The sequence below is a fragment of the Alexandromys fortis genome, unplaced genomic scaffold (genome assembly GCF_014885135.2).
Source record: "Alexandromys fortis isolate MF-2015 unplaced genomic scaffold, M_Fortis_MF-2015_v1.1 scaffold_52, whole genome shotgun sequence".
Taxonomy (NCBI): Eukaryota; Metazoa; Chordata; class Mammalia; order Rodentia; family Cricetidae; genus Alexandromys; species Alexandromys fortis.
In genome coordinates, this window is record NW_026067929.1 from 2,505,050 (window position 1) to 2,510,573 (window position 5,524).

The window sequence follows — 5,524 nt, forward strand, 5'->3', positions numbered from 1 at the left end:
GGGAGGGAGGGAGGGAAGGAGGGAGGGAGGGAAGGAGGGAGGGAGGGAAGGAGGGAAGGAGGGAGGGAAGGAGGGAGGGAAGGAGGGAGGGAGACTCTTGAGAGGAGAGTTTTCCCTTCTCTCCAGTTAATTTCTAATTTCTGCATCCATGTTGCCTTTTCCTCTAGGAGGAAGCGCTTTATCTTTGCCCACTGACACTTTGACATCTGCCTCTTCCACTCCCGCGAGTCACTTGATCCATGCTCTCTCTGGTGTGAAGTAACAACGCACACCTCACGTTCTTAAGTGCAGCATGGAGCTCACCACCAGCTCACATACACGCTACAAAGCCCCCGCTTTGTGTTGGGGCAGTGTGAGCTCTGCCACGCGGGGAAGGCGGGAGTCCTCTCTGTAAGGAACATTGCGGAAGGCACGAGGGAGGAGGTGAGAGCTGGAAACACCGCTCACCATAAAGCACACTGTGAACGAGGCCAAGAGGACAGATAGACAATGGGGACAGGTGGATCCTACAGCAGTGGTTCTCAACCTTCCTAAGGCTGCGGCCCTTTAACACAGTTCCTCATGTTGTGGTGACCCCCAACCATAAAATCACTTGGTTGTTACGTCATAACTGTAATTTTGCTTCTGTTATGAGTTGCGATGTAGATATCTGCTGTGCAGGATCTCTGCTATGTGACTCCCCGGTTGAGATTCACTGTGTGAGTTATGTGGGGTGCAGCCCACAAGGACCTCTTTAGGGAAAGCAGTGACAACAAGTCAAGCTGGCAAGTGGTCTGTTGTTTCAGGTCAAGATCTGCCCCTAGAGAGTCAGGAGGGACCAGGGTCAAGGTGGCTGTGCAGATGCCATGTGTCTGCTTTGACCAGGACAACATTCTCACTTGTCCTAGTGCCTCTATTCTATTATTGCTAATGCTTTCATCTCTCTGAAAAACAGATTCTGCTTCAAACAGGCAGTGAGTTACAAGAATAAGCTGACATTACTTCATCGCTACCATAACGTAGCGATTTTCTTCTACCCTAAAAGAATTATTTCCATAATAACCCGTGCTTAGTGATGACATGTAATTTTCTTGCCATTTCATGCTAATAGGACCAAGCAGGAATTTTTATGATATGATTTGAAATTTCTAAAAGACCCAAATCCCCAAATCTCTCCTGTAGAAATACTTGACGTAAGTCTCATTCTCAGACTCCTGGAGGAAGGATCACCATTTCAGACTGAGGCAGAGAATTTAGCTCTTGGGAGTAGGCCTGAGGCAGTGATCTCTACAGGAGCAGGTCCAATGGAGCAACCACTGAGGGAGATCAAGCAGATACAAATCAGAAAAGAAGTCAGACTCTCACTATTTGCTGATGATATGATAGTTTACATAAGTAACCCTGAAAATTCTACCAAGGAACTTTTACAACTCATAAACACTTTTAGTAATCTAGCAGGATACAAGATTAACTAAAAAAAAAAAAAAAACAAAAAATCAGTAGCCATCCTTTATACAGATGATAAATGGGCTGAGAAAGAAATCAAAGAAACATCACCCTCCACAGTAGCCACAAATAACATAAAATACCTTGGAGTGACTCTAACCAAACAAGTGGAAGACTTGTATAACAAGAACTTTAAATCTTTGAAGAATGAAATTGAAGAGGACACCAGAAAATGGAAAGATCTCCCGTGTTCTTGGGTAGGTAGAATTAACATAGTAAAAATAGCAATCTTACCAAAAGCAATCTACAGATTCAAAGCAATACCCATCAAAAACCCAGTAAAATTCTTCACAGACTTCAAAAGAACAATAGTCAACTTCATATGGAAAAGCAAAAAACCCAGGGTAGCCAAAACAATCCTGTACAATAAAGGAATTTCTGGAGGCCTCACTATCCCTGACTTCAAACTCTACTACAGAACTACAGTACTGAAAGAGGCCTGGTACTGGCATAAGAACAGACAGGAGGACCAATGGAACCTAATATATCAGTTCATACACCTACAAACACCTGACTCTTGACAAAGAAGCAAAAAATATAAAATGGAAAAAAAAGTATATTCAACAAATGGTACTGGTGTAACTGGGTATCAACATGTAGAAAAATGAAAATAGATTTATGTCTATCACCATGCACAAATTCAAGTCCAAATGGATCAAAGACCTCAACATAAAGCCAGCCACACTGAACCTCATAGAAGAGAAAGTGGGAAGTATACTTGAACGCATTAGCACATGAGACCACTTCCTAACCCCAGAAGCACAGACACTGAGAGAAACAATAAATTGAACCTCCTGAAACTGAAAAGCTTCTGTAAAGCAAAGGACATGGTCAACAAGACAAACGACAGCTTACAGAGTGGGAAAAGATCTTCACTAACCCCACATCAGACAGAGGTATGATCTCCAAAATATACAAAGAACACAAGAAATGGGTCATCAAAAGAACAAATAATCCAATAAAAAATGGAGTAAAGACCTAAATAGTGAACTCTCAACAAAAGAATCTAAAATGACTGAAAGACACTTACAGAAATGTTCAACATCTTTAGCCATCAGAGAAATGCAAATCAAAACAACTCTGAGATTCTATCTTACACCTGTTAAGAATGGCCAAGATCAAAAATACTGATGACAACTTATGCTGGAGAGATTGTGGGGAAAAGGGAACACTTCTGCATTGCTGGTGGGAATGCAAGCTGGTACAGCCCCTTTGAATGTCAGTGTGGTAATTTCTCAGAAAATTTAAGAAACAACCTTCCTCAAGACCCAGTAATACCACTTTTGGGTATATAGCCAAAGGATGCTCAATTGTGCCACAAGGACATGTGTGCTCAACTATGTTCATAGCAGCTTTGTTCATCATAGCCAGAATCTGGAAACACCTGTGTCCCTCAACTGAAGAATAGATAAGGAAAATGTGACACATTTACACAATGGAGTACTACACAGCAGAGAAAAATAATGATATCTTAAAATTTTTGGGCAAATGGATGAATCTAGAAAACATCATATTGAGTGAGGTAACTCAGACTCAGAAACACAATTATCATATGTACTCATAAGTGGTTTTTAAACATAAAGCAACAAAACCCACCAGCCTATAATTTACAATTCCAGAAAACCTAGACAACAAGAGGACCCTAAGAGAGACATACATGGATCTAATCTACATGAGAAGTAGAAAAGACAAGATCTCCTGAGTGAATTGGGAGCATGGGGTTCATGGGAGAGGGTAGAAGGAGAGGGAAGAAGGGAGGGGAGCATAGAAAAATATATAGCTCAATAAAAAAAAAAAACACTTGACATTCAGTAATAGCAGTAATAACCAAGATGATTGCCAACACCCAGTGCTCAGCAGGTGTCTATCAGTTCCCATGTCATTAATGTCGCTTACAGAGTGGTTTAATTTTGGAAGTTACCCAAGGATAGGGATGTTGTCCCCACTTTTTAGGGAATCTGAGGCTTGAGGGGTCACTCATTTCCCAAAGTGACAGAACCGGTGTCGGATGCAGTGGAGCCTGATCTGCGGTGGCTGTCCTTCAGATTCTCGAGCAGGGAGAGAAAAGCTGTGGCTTTAACCTTCCCACTTCCGCCTCGGCCTGTGGTCATAGCTTCTGCAGCGGGGAAGTGGCTCTCAGGCATCTTTCTCTCCTTAATTTGTCAAAGTTGGAACTAACTAATGGCTCATTGTGATGAAATACCAATGAGCCAATTTTTCCATTCATTCCTCTAGCAGAGTAAATAAGTATTTATGGAAAAAATAGAGAGCCTTAAGCAAAACGTGACTGAGGGATTAAGCTGAGAAAATAGAGAAAAATAATGCCAAGAAGTGATCCATGCAATTCTGCTGGACCTGTAAAATCAAACCGTCAACCAAAATGTGGGAGAGTGAGATGGAGTGTGTATTCGTGAAACCATGAAATGTGAAGGAAAAGGCAATTGTGCAATCCAAGTGTGGGCAAGCCCTGGGGTAGCAGCACCAGGGAAGGACTGCAGGATGCTGCCTCTGCTCTCCTGGCTATGGGGATGGAAAAGCAATTGAACAAGTATGCCATTATTGCTGCTACTGCTGCTGCTATGTTTATTCTGTAAGCAATCACATGACCAACACATTCCCTGGACTGAGTCTCAGAGAAGCACAGAAGCCCACAGACAAACCCAAATTCTCAGGGAGAGCATACACAGAGAACCCCCAGGTTTGGTGTGGCCCTTAGCCAGGACTGGGTGTTTCTTGGATGCCACCTCTTATATTTGTCTTCCTTGTTGTATTTTATTTTGGAGACATTATGTAGACCATGCTTGCCTCATATTTAGAGAGGTTCTCCCGCCTCTGCCTCCTGAGAGCTGGGATTAAAGGTGTGTGTCCACTTTCCCCTCATTTTATAGGATTTAACTGGCTGTTTGTAGCTCTTTGTCTAGGGCTGAGGCCCCAGGAGATTCCCCTGTCCTCATAAGCATGTTTATTGTGCCTTCCAAGTTCAGGTCTTGTTGAGGCTGTCATGTGGGTGAGATTTCATGGGTGTGGCTTCTCTGACATTTCCAGGAGGTGCAACTTCACACAAAATCCTTGTTCCTCTCGCTCTTACAGTCTTTCTGCCTCTCTTCCACCATGATTTTTGAGCCTTAGGTACAGTTGTATTGTAGATATATTAGTTGTGGTGTGGGCTGGGCCCTTAAATCATTCATATATATATATGAATATATATATATATATATGCAATAACATTAAAGAAATAGAGACCATGAATTTGAGAGAGCAAGGTACCATTGCATGGGAATGGTTGGAAAAGGGGAGAGGAGAATGGTATAATTATATTTTATTTCAAAGAAGTTTCTAAAAGGATTTGAAGAGAGAAAATTTGCTGATAATGGAATTATGAAAATAATGGAAGCCAGTGGCTATAGTGTTTATACCCTTCACTCTTCCAGGGACAGCACCTCACCCAGACGATATCTTGGAAGCGAAGATAGAGTCATCCACCCTTAGAGATTCATTGTGGGGCCCCTACACTCTTGACTGCCAACACACATCACCAGCATTTAGTAAATGGGAGTGCTAAAGCTTAAAGAAACCAACTATTTGTCTTCTAGCTTAACTCTGTGGTTACTGTATCACCAGTAATATAACTTTTGATTTTTGGCCATGAAAATCAATATTGACTCTGTGTTCTGGAGTTTCTTTATTGATGTTAGGTATGGATAGAGACTGGTAAGTAACTCACCACTAGTCACTGGCTTCCTCTCAGACACACATTATAGCAGCCAAAGAATAACAGACACAAGATGCTGCAAGAGCAGAGAGTCCAGCTGAGAAGGGGAAATTCGATGTACCAGAAACCTAAGGAGACAAGGCATTTGCCCTCCATTGGAGGAAGCCATTGTGCTGGGGAGGAAAGATTGCAGCCTTGCGTGTGAGACCAAGCCCGTTCCTCACTTCCCCATATGACTCTGGGTGAGAAGAAGGTTGGAGCTGTAACACAGATGGGTTCAACCTGCTGTGTCCGTGGGGATACTCGACTTTTAGCGTGCGGATTCAG

General features: G+C 42.5%; 1 long non-coding RNA gene across 1 annotated transcript in view; it reads left to right on the top strand.

Annotated features, from left to right (window-relative positions):
- The window catches only part of LOC126503196 (uncharacterized), a 32,944-nt gene extending 32,349 nt beyond the window's left edge, over positions 1 to 595 (top strand). The window contains exon 4 of the long non-coding RNA XR_007592213.1: positions 168 to 595. This is a non-coding gene — a long non-coding RNA (uncharacterized lncRNA). The remainder of the gene's footprint in view (positions 1 to 167) is intronic.
- The last annotated feature ends 4,929 nt before the right edge of the window (positions 596 to 5,524 follow it).